This window comes from Saccopteryx bilineata, chromosome 2, assembly GCF_036850765.1.
Source record: "Saccopteryx bilineata isolate mSacBil1 chromosome 2, mSacBil1_pri_phased_curated, whole genome shotgun sequence".
Taxonomy (NCBI): domain Eukaryota; kingdom Metazoa; phylum Chordata; class Mammalia; order Chiroptera; family Emballonuridae; genus Saccopteryx; species Saccopteryx bilineata.
This window is the reverse complement of record NC_089491.1, coordinates 128,416,579-128,431,942: the sequence shown is the minus strand read 5'-3', so window position 1 is coordinate 128,431,942 and position 15,364 is coordinate 128,416,579. Positions and strand designations below refer to the sequence as shown.

Sequence of the window (15,364 nt, the reverse complement as noted above, 5' to 3'; positions counted from 1 at the left end):
GAGAAACCTATGGTCAGGGATATATCTAATTCCCAAAGCTTTCATCATTAATATTTTATGAGTCTCACTGATCTGTACTATCTAGAAGAAAAATGTATCTTTCATTTGTGCAAGCACTTTCTGCCAGGTAATGGATTTCATCTCTGGAAGCTGAGTGGTGAAATGTAACTGACAGCAAAGGTAAGAAGAGGCAAAGTGTTCATTTTATTTCTTTTCCTGGAGTCTGGCTGCACTTTCCTCTAGGTGCAGAGTCAGCCAAGCAAAGTGAAAGATCTTTGGGGAACTATGAAGAGTGTCAGTTCTGTGCTAATATACTTTGGTCCACACATGGGAGATGCCCACCTGTTTAAGCTGACTTCTAAATGAGATGATTAGTTATGGTGACCTTTATAAACTTAAACATTTACAAGGAAGTTTGGTGCTTACACATTGAAAAATCATTAGCTTACCCTGAAAAATTTTTTTATTATAGATTAGATGACTAAAAGACAAATTACTGATTTGTGAACATTTTAAATAAAAAAGGCAGGATGTCTTATTCTTTGGTTGAGCATGGCTTGCCTTAACTGAACTAAGGATGCATGTAGGCTCACCTATGACACTGGAGCCTAATATTCCTTGGACATTACTTATTCACAAAAAAAAAAAAACAGAGAAAGAGCGTCCAAGACCCCCTTACACAGGTTTTTTTTTTAGAGTTATAATTTGCTAAATAGTAGAATATTTCTTTTTATTTGTTGCTGTGCTTGTTAATACTTTTTAAAAATTTAATTACTTAATAATTACATCTTTTTCAAACACCAGTGGTAGTTTTTTAAAGTTAAATTAAAGTATGAAAACTAGAGCCTTGGCCAGATATATTGTCCTAGTGATTTTTTTTTTTTTTTTGGTGTAACAGGCAAAAGACTTTAAAATTTGAGTAAAAAATTACTACATTATGTGTACACAGCCTTGGAATTACTACTGAAAAGTGGGAATGTTGAAATTACAAATTATAAACAGGAATGATAATAGAGTCAAGCCAAGGAGTAGGGCAGGGAGTTAATTGGTGAATCTGCGCTGGAAGAAGGGGGAGCAACATTGGAAACTACTGTTTTGTGAAATAGTGGCATATAACAATCACTCTGGGAAAGGTTATGAACTAAGAAAGACATTTCTCACTATGACTTTTAAGAGTTCTCTTTTTGAAAGCACTTGGCTTCAAGTAATGTTTCTGTTCTCACAGTAGCTACCCTTTTGACTTTTCAGTATATCCCTATCTAAAATAATGCCTGTTGTCCCTTCCTTGATAAGTGACTCTGCTGCCAAAATAATGTCCTAAAGTGCAAATCTGGTCAAAGTACTCTTGACTCTGATTCTTTTATTACTGGTTTTTCATTGTCTTTTTAGTTAAAGAAATTTCTTAGCTTTATATTTTATTTCCACAAAGAATCTTCCACACACTGAAATACCTGCCATTTTTCAAACACATTTCATGTGAACTTTCAAGCTTCAGCGCTTTTGAACATATATTTCATTTTCCTAGACAATACCCTGATTGAGTGTCCCTTTTGTTAGAAGGTCTGTAACCCCTGCAGCAATAGTGTTCATCCTTTTTTTGAGACTATAATTACAGGACTAACTAGTGTATATCTTAACCGTAATCTTTTTGTGAATGTCTGTATCTTCCCAAAGCTCCAACTCAAGGATAGAAATCATATATCATCTTTGTGTTTGAAATATAATAGATATTCAATAATTGCTAAATGGATAATATAATAAATTAATAAGTAATTTCCCATGAATTGGAGCTTTTCAGCAAAAATAAAGCAACAAGCTTTCTTTAGCAGGTAGAATTTTTAATTCTATGCAGTGCAATTTGAGAAAGTATTTTGATTCGGCAGTTATTTCTGAACCTCTTAAATAATACATTATTATAGATTTACTTAAATGTAGGACTTTTTAAATCTACATTTTAAGCTACAGTATTGCATTTCTTTGCTTAGTTGTTAACTAACTTTTGCTAAGGTATTTTTTATGAGAGAAAAGAGGCAATAAATGAACACTCATATTTAAATAAGTATATTTTTATATTTGTATTTTTACATAATAATAGAATATTAGAAACCAAATTATCCAGAAAACTATACTCTTCCTTCACAATAATGGACACATAGAAATGTTGAAATAAATCTGCTGGAAAAGTAGCAGAAACTAAAAAAGCCTTGTCAGATAGATGACAGGGCTCTGACTGTTCCTTTGAGTAATTTGTATAAATAGTACAAATTTCCCCAAATCTATAAAAATATTTTGTATCATGTTAAATAAAATGTTTTAACTTTTCTAAACGCTTCTTATTACCTCTTTCTGCCAAAAATATTAAACTCAGTAGTCTACTAATAGTGAGAAATATTTCTCCAGTAGTTTACATAATTGATAAGGTAATTTTATTGTACTTTAAAATTTACAATGTTTTAAATCTTTATAAAATGCTTTAAATGTATTATTGTAGATTTTTTTATTTTTGTGTGTGTGAGACAGAGACAGAGAGAGGGATAGATAGGGACAGACAGACAGAAAGGGAGAGAGACAAGAAGCATCAATTCTTTGTTGCAGCACCTTAGTTGTTGATTGATTGCTTTCTCATATGTGCCTTGACTGGGGGGGCTACAGCATACTAGTGACCCTTTGCTCAAGTCAGTGACCCTCAGTTCAAGCTGGTGAGCTTTGTTCAAACCAGATGAACCCACACTCAAGCTGGCAACCTCAAGGTTTCAAACCTGGGTTGTCTGTGTCCCAGTCTGACACTCTATCCACTGCGCCACTGCCCGGTCAGGTGATTCTTTTCTTTTTTTAAGTGAAAGGAGGAGAGATAGAGAGAAAGACTCCTGCATGCACCCTGACTGGGATCAACCTGGTAACCCCATCTTGGGCCAATGTTTGAATCAACTGAGCTACTGGCTGTGAGAGAGGAAAAGAGAGAGAAGGGGGATCGAACCCAGGATGTCTGCACACCTGGCCAATGCTCTATCCACTGAGCAAATGGCCAGGGCTCTGAGGTAGATTCTTAGAACAGACGTATAGAGCAACCTTGCTAACTTTTGATATTATCTTTAATTTTCATATTAGAAATGTAAGGCCACAAGGCATTTGGTAACTTTACTAAGGTAACATATAAAATATATTTTCTTGGTTTGAATTAAAAGTAATTTATTATATACAATGTGGAAAAATGTTTCTGATTTATACTACATAGTCTCTCCATGATTTTAACAAGAGGGTAAGATTTCATTCAACACAAACAAAACAATCTTAGACATCTAATATTTTAATTTCTTTAGACATAAAAATGTCCTATTTTCAAGTTTTGCCCTCAAATTCTTTACAATTCCAATTTTATCAATAGACAGTTCAGTTTATACAGAGCATTTGCAAAGTTATCCTAGCAATACATTTGGATTTTAAAAATATACCATTGGATTTAAAGAATATAACATTTTACACAAACTTTTCTTTCAAGTTATGATATATGTCACAGAATTCCAATTTTTTTGGAAGGCTAAACATCTCTTCTTAATGTTCACACTAGCTTTTTCTTAATAGTCTATTCAGCCCTTTTTCTATTTTTTCATTTCTTCATATCTTTTTTTTTATTTATTCATTTTAGAGAGGAGAGAGAGAGGGGGAGAGAGAGAAAGAGAGAGAGAAAGAGAGAGGGGGGGGAGGAGCAGGAAGCATCAACTGCCATATGTGCCTTGACCAGGCAAACCCAGGGTTTCGAACCGGCAACCTCAGCATTTCCAGGTCGATGCTTTATCCACTGTGCCACCACAGGTCAGGCCCATTTCTTCATATCTTCATTGATTTCTCTTCCCTTCAGAAGAAATCATAATTTTCCTTTTTTTTCTTTTCTTTTCTTTCCTTTCTTTCTTTCTTTTTTTTTTGGGGGGGGGACTGGCCTGAGACCAATGTTTCCAGTTTTCACTCATTTCACTTGACCTGGGCAGTGGTAGCAGATGTATTTCTTTCTTTTTTAAAGACTTTATTTATTTATTCATTTTAGAGAGGAGAGAGAGAGAGAGAGAGAGAGAGAGAGAGAGAGAGAGAGAGAGAGAGAAGGGGGGAGCAGGAAGCATCAACTGCCATATTTGCCTTGACCAGGCAAGCCCAGGGTTTTGAACCAGCGACCTCAGCGTTCCAGGTCGATGCTTTATCCACTGCGCCACCACAGGTCAGGCAATGTGTTTATTTCTTATGACACAAAATCACAGTGTGAAAACTCAACTTGATCTGATTACAATGAACTAAAATAGGAAAGGCTGTGTCCTTTTGGTTCTTGCTCTTCTCACTTGACCATCTCTCCATGTTAAGAGCTCAGAGAAGCAACCCTGAACAGACTCTCACACATTATAGTAAGTTATCACCACACCTTATCTACCCTATGATGCAAATCATTACACTGAAAATAACCAGAATAAAAAATGGGAGAAAGAGGTCTTACATAGTGTAGAAAGAGAAAGAAAGCGGGGAGCATGAGCATGAACACAAAACATTGTCTTTGAAACTTCTTTGTTCTCAATTTCTTAGAGGTGAAGAAGGAAACATGAATATTCGGCTATTTACTTGGAATAATTTTATTGGGCATAAAATAAAATGGGGCATAAAACTTCAGTTTTTCCAAAGGAAGTAGAAATCTTTTGGGTATGGCAGAACTATTTGCAGCTTAAGGCCTCTAATTAGTTTTTTACTATACAGAGGAAGATGTCTAGACAAATTAACCTTTTTGATATGGCTATTTTTTTTAAAAAGAATAATTGTTTTCCTTCACAGCATTTTTCCAGAAGCTTCAAGTCTTTCTTTTATTTATTTATTTTTTTCCAAAGTGAGAAGCAGTGGGGGAGGCAGACAGACTCCCACATCCCACATGAGCCCAACCAGGATCCACCGGCATGCCCACTAGGGGGTGATGCTCTGCCCATCTGGGCCGCTGCTCAGTTGCAACCAGATCCATTCTAGTGCCTGAGGCAAGGCCATAGAGCCATCTTAAGTGCCCAGGCAACTTTGCTCCAATGGAGCCTTGGCTACGGGAGGGGAAGAGAGAGATACGAGAGAAAGGAGAAGGGGAAGGGTGGAGAAGCAGATGGGTACTTCTTCTGTGTGCCCTGCCGGGAATTTAACCCAGGACTTCCACACCCCAGGCCGATGCTCTACCACTGAGCCAACCAGCCAGGGCCTCTTCCTTTTTTTAATTACTAAGAAGTAAGAATTATTTAGGTAAAGTTTAGGAAACTTTTATAATTGTCTTATAAACAATTAAGAAAAAGTATTAACCTATAAGCATCAATTTTTTATTTTGGCACCTTAGTTGTTCATTGAATGCTTTCTCAAATGTGCCTGATAAGGTGGGGTGGCTACAGCCTGAGCCACTGACCTTGGGCTCAAGATAGTGACCTTTGGGCTGAAGCCAGTGACCATGGGATCATGCCTATGATCACATATTCAAGCCAGCAACCTCAGAGTTTTGAACCTGGGTCCTCTGCATCCCAGTTTGATGCTCTATCCACTGCACCACCTCGAGGTTACCCCATATTTTTAAACATACGGGGCTGTCTCATAGACAGAAGGTATGTAATAGATTATTAGTCTTGCTGGTTCAGATTGATGATCAGAAGCAAAAACAGGAGTGAACTTTCTTGCCATGGAGGCAAGAGCAGAAGCAGAAGTAGAAGTGCCAGATTGTTAACATCAGATGTAGATCCGGAATCCGCAAGTTCTCTCAGCTGAACATGTATCTTACTAATGACTCACAGAATTCCATGGTCCTCTTGGGCCTCTGCCAAATACCACAATTGGAGTACCTCTAAAATATCAAATTTAACATTCATTTTAGTTAATTTTTGTCTGTTTTATTTTCTCCTATGTCATTGAAATTTCTCAGACCAGACTGAGCTATTGACTTCATTTCAAATATTTTCTTATTCGGGGGAAAAGTACCAATTTTTAAACAACAATTTTTTCTTTGTTCTTTTCTTTCAGCTCTGATTTTATTTTATATTAGTTATTAAACTTGTTATGTCTCTGTTTTGCAATTTCATTATTCCTCTTTCTAAACTATTCCTTCCCTCTACAGTTTGTTCCTGGAGAAGTCGTTTTGTTTATTTGTTAACTAATTAGCTTGTGTTTTACTTATTGATACATTCAACTTTTTTTTTTTTTTTTTTTTTGTATTTTTCTGAAGCTGGAAACGGGGAGGCAGTCAGACAAACTCCCACATGCGCCTGACTGGGATCCACCCGGCACGTCCACCAGGGGGCGATGCTCGGCCCATCGGGGCATCGCTCTGTTGTGACCAGAGCCACTCTAGCGCCTGAGGCAGAGGCCACAGAGCCATCCCCAGCGCCCGGGGCCATCTCTGCTCCAATGGAGCCTTGGCTGCAGGAGAGGAAGAGAGAGACAGAGAGGAAGGAGAGGGGGAGGGGTGGAGAAGCAGATGGGCGCCTCTCCTGTGTGCCCTGGCCGGGAATCGAACCCGGGACTTCCGCACGTCAGGCCGACGCTCTATCACTGAGCTAACCGGCCAGGGCCACATTGAACTTATTGATGCAGTTCAACCATTAATTTGTTTCTAATTAAGTTTTTCAACTTTGCTTTCAATTTGCATTTTTATAATTCCCAGGATTTGTTCTTGTTTTGAAAGTTTTGGAGTAAGTGTTAATTTTTTTCCTTTAACTTCTCTAGTAAAATATATACATATATTCCCAGTAAATATATGTTCCTTCCTCTGTTTGTTTGGCTGTGTGATAGTAGTAGCCAATCTAATCTGCAGTGAAGCTAGTTCTCTGGGAGTTGTGGGTTATCTATGAGTTCTCTTTACTATTCAATCCATGCACTCTCTTTATTATCCTAACTTTTCAAGCTTCTGAAGACCTCTCTCCACTCTTCTTCCCTGCTCTGATTGCTATAGCAGTGCAATAGATAAAAGCCTACAATATTGTGGTTGGCTTTCTTAGCTTTTCTCCTTTGCTACAATCTTAGGTCATGGCCTTGTACCTGGTGATGCCTCTCTGTGAAAGAAATGGTTAGCGTTACAGAATGGCTTTGTGGTGGAGTCTCTTTGAAATTCTAATTTATCACTCCAACATGTGATCACTAATAGCTGTTAAAATTTTTTTCGGTGTGTCCTCATTCTTGTCTAAGGTAGAAAGTGTCTTTCTCTGTAGTGTCCTTAGGAATAAAAAGAGTTATGAGATCTTTTATTCAGGGAAAGTTTATCCTTTACTGGAATTTGGTCATTTAATTTCAAGTCTTTAGTTCTCCGAGGAGTTAAAAAAAATATCACTTTGTAGCTTATCTGACTTATTCTCAAGTATTCTTCTAATAGGCTTTCCCCACAAAACTTTTCTTGTTTTCTTGATTAAGACAATCTTACTAACAAAGACTTTCATCGAAGTCAAGGTTGAGATACTATAAATGTACTTTTTAAATACTTAATTTACCAGCAATGCTGATCCTTCCATAAGCATACAGGTCAACAACACTCTAAATTATAAAATAATTAAAGAATACGTATGATCTATATCTAATTCATCAACAAATCCTGCTGGCCCACCTTCAATATGCATACGTAATATAATTATGGCTCATTAAGACTTCTGCTGTCACCTTGGTCCAAGCTATTCTGATTTCTTCCCGGGGTTTAATTAATCACCATAGCTTTAACTCATCTCCATTCTTTCACTCTTACAGCCTAACCTCCTTGCTTATCTCTGTCATTCTTAGAGTAACTAGAGTAACCTTATTAAAATGACAGTCAGAGATCACATTTCTTTACACAAAACCTTATAATATCTTTTCATGTTTTTTGAAATAAGTGCCAATTACAATGATCAAAAAGCCCTTATTAATGTCCTGTTTCTGCTCATTTCTTCCTTCGGAAGGAGCCACTCTTTTGTTGTTATTAGTGTTGTTCTGTGCACATGTTTGTGACATTACTGATACAGGAACTTTGTACTGCATGTTCTATTTTTTTCTCTTCTCTTAAATATTCCCATGGTCCTAACACTTACCTTCTTTCAAGTCATTGTTTAACTATAACCTTCTCAACAGGTCTATCCTAATCATTAAACAGTAAGTTTCACCCTCCAAATGACATTCTAATACCTCTCAGATTATCCTATTTTTTTTCTATAAGATTTTTCACCTTTTAATATAGTATATAATTTACTTACTTCAATATCTGTCTACTCAAACAAAATTACAAGTTTTACAAGAACAGGATTCTTATTTTTTTCTGATAGTTTGCAAATACCTGACAAATAATAGATACAATAAATATTTGATTAAAAAAAATTAACCAACATGAGGGAAAAGTTAGTCAACCAATCTGTTTCTTATGCATAGAAACAATCAAGAAATTCATTAATAGATATTTTCTTCCAATTTTCAAACTTTAGTATAAGTTGATGATCTGTAGTAGATTTTTTCATAATAATATCCATTTGCATACTTGGTAAAAGTTTTGAAGAGTTATAGATATGTTTATATATTTTTTATAATCTAGAATTTCAAAGCTCTATCTATCACTGAAGAGGGTTTTAGAAAAATAATAAAACATTGTTAGAAAATAGAGAGTCATAATTATCAGGACACACATAAAGTAAGCTTCCACCAGGTCCAGAAACAATAAGATTTGAAATTAGACTTTTTTACTGCGTTCTAATAATGCAATCAACAATTTTTTAAAAATATCAAGTGAACAAGAAGTAAACTCATTTTTTTTTTTTGCCAAAACCTATAGATAGCAAGTACCTAATTTGTTTATTCAAGAATATGCTAGTGTTTCCAAACAAGGATGAAATCTGGATGATCATGTAGAATACAGCCATTTCTTCCAAACTATAACTAAAGAAAGAGTTCAACACTTATGAAATAATACACATAGTCCCAAGTTAAAATTACAAAGTAATATTACTTTTAAATGCAGTGGTACATAATAAGGAATATGACATGACAGAAGGGAAGTGTGGCTAATCATAGTTAAGTGAAGTTTGAAAATACCACAGTAAAATGTTATTTGACTTTTAGAGTTAGGAAAAGTACCAAAGCATCATGGGAATATATGTACATGGAAAAATACAGATCCAAAAGAAAGCCAAAACAAAAACAAAAACAAACTTTACTAGAGGGAAAGAAAGTCAAACACTTTAAAGCAAAATTCAGAGGAACAAACAAGGCAGAAAAATTTTTATAGAGATAGTCCCAATTCATTTTTTGACAAGCTAAATATGTGTCAATATTAATGTCCATATCTGTGAATTGTGAATACCCACACAGATTTATACACATGCAGTTTTTTTTTTTTCCTTAGAGACAGAGAGAGAGTCAGAGAGAGGGATAGACAGGGACAGACAAACAGAAACAGAAAGATGAGAAGCATCAATCATTAGTTTTTCTTTGCTTGTTGCAACACCTTAGTTGTTCATTGATTGCTTTCTCATATGTGCCATGACTGCAGGCCTTCAGCAGACTGAGTAACCCCTTGCTCGAGCCAGCGACCTTGGATCCAAGCTGGTGAGCTTTGCTCAAACCAGATGAGCCTGCGCTCAAGCTGGTGACCTCGGGGTCTCGAACCTGGGTCCGAGAAACAAGTTTTTTCAGTAGATACTTTTGCTAATAAAGTTCTTGAGATTTATGGCAGTGATTCTAGTTGATTAGAAAATATTATTCCCAACAATCATTTAATGCTTTGAGAAGTGTGCATTCTAGTATTAGACTAAAACAATTGCTCAATTGAAAATTTAAACAGCTAATCCAGAACTTTTATTTCTGTCTAAAATCATGAAAGGAAGAGTTGCATTGGTTACTGCAGTTTCTGAAAATAAAAATATGTAAATCTATTTATTTCAAACTTCTAACTCATATTCTATAGTGGAGGTCAGCATAGATCTATATCTTCTTTCTATAAACTGTTATATTTTTCAATAGAAGACAAAGGTAATTTTTTTTTTGGTAATAAACATCTGTTCTTATTTTAAGATTTGATTTGACATTTAATTTAAAAATATATAAATCCTCTTACCTGTTACCTTAATGAAAAATACCTTTAGATAAAATATCAATGATCTTTTATATATCTTCTGCAGACTAAAAAGCAACCAAAGGAAGTTGAATAAAATATTAATTTACCAGATGTTAACCTGATCATCTTGTTATCTTTACTACTTTGCCCTTATTCTACCAACCTTGTTAATGGTAAAATTGTAAGATATAATTTTAATAGTTCTCCCAGTGGCTGCCTTCCTCAAAATGATTTTCCAACTTACACGAAGACTTCACATTAAATTATTAAGGGGACTAATTCCAAAACCTTTTTCCACCCAACATATATAAAACACAGTACATGGTTCTCTCATTATAGCAGCAAAGCAAGGATTTTCCAGAGTGTGAAGTACATACACTGAAGAGTTTTATAAAATCCTATGAAAAAATCTTATATACATATTATCTTTAGTTTATTACCACTTTTAAGTATAGTAGATGTTTTTAATACACAAGCAAGATGGTAACACATTTTATTAATATTTTTAATAAACCATTTCTTTTTTAAATTAGTCCCACAGGAGACCAGGACTCAGAAGGAAGATTCACAATATTGAAGAAGTTTAATAAAGAACATATAGGGTGAAGAAGTGCTGTTTTATAGTTTGTTTGTTTGTTTCTGAGAAGAGGAGATTTATGTCAGTACAGTGGTGTGAACAGGAGGACAGGCCTGGGTGACAAGAGTAGCATTTGTATATTGAGTAGTTAAATCATAGCAAGAGATGGTACTTGATAAATATTATTTTTTACATAAATGAAATAAAGAGGGATTCACTTAAGAGAATAAAAGAACCTAGAAAACAACCATAGTATGTCTTATAATTGTAAAGGACTTGAGAAACTATGGCTCTTATATTTATTCCATTTAATAATTTTGCATTAAGAGTAATCAAAAACAAGGCAAGGATGAGAAAATTATAACTGACTGGCTAAGAGTTTAGGTAGCAGTTTGAAATACTGAACTAACAAAGCCAAAGAAAAAGTCAAACTGTGCTGAAATAATGACATATTTAGCAGTCTCCTCTTTAAAATATCTAAAGATACTTGATAATCATTTTTAAATATTACTGTACAGCATGCTCTTGTCTGATGGAGTTTGAATGAAGGTTAGAATGATAAAGGTATCAAGAAAAATGGAAATTTTCCTGGATAGTTATCCTAAAAAACTTTCTTAAATTTTCTTAAAAAGATACTGTATGCATATATGTGCATATATCTATATCTACACACATATACATATACATTGTGAATAAATTGATATGGAGACTACTAAAATCAGGTTCATAGCTATGAACTCATTTGCTGTCAACACATTCTTACTCTGAGTATGTGCTCATTAACTAGAATGACTAAGTCATAAACTCTCTCTCCTTTTCTTCATTTTTAATTTTTTTTCTAGTTGATTTTCTACCCTATTCTCCCCTAGAAGATGCTTCAGAGTTCTTTTTGTCATGTTGTTAGTTCTGTTACACCAAGTGACCATAGCTAAGACCATTCATGCAGTTGGGTCTTTGGATATGACTACTCCTGTAACCTATTAGATACGTGCTTGTTTATTAAGAGTGACTCACAGTGCTCATTGTTACACCACCATGCCACCATTTAACTCCTGTTTACCAGGCATCTTTTCCTAATCAAAGTGTATACTGTATTTTTTATCTCTCTATTCTCTAATCTTCCTATCTGAATTTTTTTTTTTTTTTTTTTTTTTTTTTTTTTTTTTTTGGTGGGTGGAGGTCTTTTTGGTACTTGTGATATCTAAATATTCTGGCTTTAGCCAAAATTACTGCCTTGTCTTGTTCAACACAATTTTTTCTCTTTCTTTTTTTCTTTCTTTCTTTCTTTCTTTCTTTCTTTCTTTCTTTCTTTCTTTCTTTCTTTCTTTCCTTCCTTCCTTTTTCTTTTCTTTCTTTCTCTTTCTTTTTCTTTTTTTTTTGGTGTGTGTTTTTCTGAAGTTGGAAATGGAGAGGCAGTCAGACAGACTCCCACATGCGCCCGACTGGGATCCACCCGGCACGCCCACCAGGGAGCGATGCTCTGCCCATCTGGGGCATTGCTCTGTTGCAACCAGAGCCATTCTAGCACCTGAGGCAGAGGCCATAGAGCCATCCTCAGTGCCTGGGCCATCTTTGCTCCAATGGAGCCTTGGCTGCGGGAGGGGAAGAGAGAGACAGAAAGAAAGGAGAGGGGTTGGGGTGGAGAAGCAGATGGGCGCTTCTCCTGTGTGCCCTGGCCGGGAATCGAACCTGGGACTCCTGCAAGCCAGGCAAATGCTCTACTACTGAGTCAACCAGCCAGGGCTTCTTTCTTTTTCTTTATTTCATCTTATTTTTTTCTATCTATATTTCTTTTCTTCTTTTTTGGCTGGAAAACCAGTTGTACTCAATGTTGTGGGTGATATATTTGAGCTAACATCCTTTAGTAACTGACTCAAGCTTTTATTTTTTACTTTTTAAATTTTAATTATTATTATTATTATTTTTAGAGAGAGAGAGAAGAGAGGGGAGAGGGGATAAGTGAGAAGGATCAACTTGTAGTTACTTCTCATATGTGCCTTGACTGGGGGAGGGGGCTCAAGCTGAGCCATTGATCCCTTGCTCAAGCCAGTGACCTTGGGCTCTAAGCCAGTGACCTTTGTGGTCAAGCCAGAACCTTGGAATCATGTTGATGATCCTGCACTCAAGTCTACAACCCGGAGTTCAAGCTGCCAAGCCTGTGCTGAAGTTGACCAGCCTGAACTCTAGGGGGCGACTCTGGGGTTTTTATCCCGGGGCCCTCAGTGTCCCAGGTTGATTCTCTATCCACAGCATCACCTGCAGTCAGGCTCAAGCTTTTATTACATACTTATTTTTAAAATTTTCTTTTTTACTATCGATTTTTAAACTTTATTTTGATTGCTATTAAAATGATGCAACATTTTTTATGTTATCAAAAAGAATATTTATATATATTTAGAAATACATGAAGTGTTATTAAAGAAGCAGTAGAAAGAGCTTAAAGTATTATTACACCTGGCTAATGCCTTAATCTGGTTATAAACAGTTGTTAGCAAACACACACACATACACACGTGTGTACGTGCACACAGATGCATACACACTTCAAATGTACCAAGAATTCAATCAAAATCAAGACTCTGTAACCTGCATTTCAAATCTACTGCTGCAATAATGGCAGGTGATTATATTTACATATTCTACTCAGAATTAGTAGGTATGAATAAAAAGAAAGAGGTTTATTATCTGTAGTGTGGATGTATTCAAATAAATAGGTTGCATGATAAGGCTAGCTTCCAGTGTGATTAAGATTAAAAACACAATATAGTTTTTCATTACTGTAAAAGTTTTTGATTAACAATATTTAAGTGTTTCATTTTGAGAATAGGCTTATGCTCTCAGCCTGGAAATATCTGTTTTTTAAAGAAATTATATGTAAAATTAAGTCTATAAATAGCACATCTCATGATCTGTAGGCATTCAACTTAAGATAAAAAAATTCAAAGTGAATGACATTTAATTCAAATAAATACAAATCACTACTGTTCCTATGTTATTCAAGGAAATGTGGACAAAGGAGTTTGTGATGTAATGTAACACAGGTTTAGTACTCCACATCAGAGAAAATATATGTGGTTATTGTGGGTAAGAAAGCGATATTAGCAAAATATATTGAAATATCTCTATAAAGTGAATTGTTCCAAAAACACATCCTAGAAACCCACAGAAGTTAAAAAACAATAATAAACTGTTTTTAATTTTAATTAATTTTTTGTCATGGTGACTTTTTAAAATGATGAGGAGGCAGTATAGTCAGTGATTTAAATCTGAGGGTTCGTCATTCAAACCAGGGATGAGTGTTCATTGGACAGAAATTAAGGGTCCTATTTAAATTTTTCTATACATGCTATTTATTTTGGTTTAACATTTATTTTGATAGCTGTTTTTTCTTCACACAAATTTACAAATTCATCATGAATCTAGCTTTTATAATATTCAAGAGATAGTGTTCACAATAGTGTGTGTAATAGTAGTGAACAATGTCTACAATGCAGAATGGAGAATATTTGTTATAAGAACTGAATGAATTTGGGGGTAACATCTCAATGACATTTTCACTATTGTAAGTGTAAGAGATGCAGTTACAGCTCTTACACTGAGGCCTTGCTCAATTGCTCACTTATAGAAAAGGTTGGCTAGATCATGCTGGTTTCTAACAGAAAAAAAATGTGTCATATAGAAGCAAGGCTAATTATTTTGAAGTATCATCCCCCTTGTTGTCCTAAAACATATCATTACTGAGTGTGACAGGCTACAGGCTCTGTTTCATGGGACATGATACAGAGGGATAGACAACTGAAATGCATGCTTAAAGTTTTTATTCAAAAAGTATGCATTGTGAAGCCTACATGTCACTAAAGAATGGATATGTTATAAAGCTCATTATAGTTGGTGCAATGGAACCCTTGGTCTAGTAGGAGCTTTCAGTAGCAGAATCCTTGGTAAGCATTTTTTTTTTTTTGTAGGCAATGTATTTCTTTTAGAAATACTGTGAGTCCTGCATAGAGCTTTTTAAGAACCTTCTTTCAGAGGTGTTGTGAAGTGGACCTCAGTATATTGAAAAGAGCACTAGAGCGAGAACCAGAAGACCGTGTGTGTAATTCTGGCAATGCCTTTAAACTAGTCGTGTAACCTTAGGTTGGCCCCAATTTTCTCTTCTGCAAAATGAGGACTTTGGATTAAACCATCTATCTCTAGGTTCTTTTCACTTATACAATCCAATGATTCTCCTTGGCATTACTATTTGTCTTTATTTTCCCAGGGGGATGATTCCTTTGAGTCACTGGAAATAAAGTAAGAGCTTATACTGAAAAAGGAACTGGTAGGCAACAACTCATTTGGCTTACTATATTTCTTCAGAGACAATCTGGAACATATCTTTTTGTCAATTTTTTGTTGTTCTTGTTGTTCAAAGAGTTTTAGTACCAACACATATCAACCATAGTTTAGGCATCTTTGGAGAAACAAAGACAAAAAAAACCCCACAAAAACCCAGCAGAGTTGTAAATGGTAAATTATATTTATAAATTTCAGTAAAAAATTGTCAAGAAGAAAAGTTTAAAGTAAGTATCATACTACACAGATGATATGAAATATATTTAAATCTCCTTTTTCATAAAATATCTTTTTTTGGCAGTTCATTCATATAAAAAATTATGGTTTGGAAAAGATGAGAAGGTGTTTACAAACTCAAAGGTAATTTGTATCTTCCAACAGAAAATAATTGTAAC

The 15,364-nt window shown here is 35.1% G+C and overlaps 1 protein-coding gene and 1 non-coding gene across 3 annotated transcripts in view; both read right to left on the bottom strand.

Moving 5' to 3' along the window:
• MGAT4C (MGAT4 family member C) overlaps positions 1-15,364 on the bottom strand; it is a 537,929-nt gene that overhangs the window by 91,835 nt on the left and 430,730 nt on the right. The gene's annotated exons all lie outside the window — the stretch shown is intronic.
• TRNAV-GAC (transfer RNA valine (anticodon GAC)) lies at positions 6,488-6,563 on the bottom strand. Its single transcript has one exon. It is a non-coding gene; the product is annotated as a tRNA-Val (tRNA).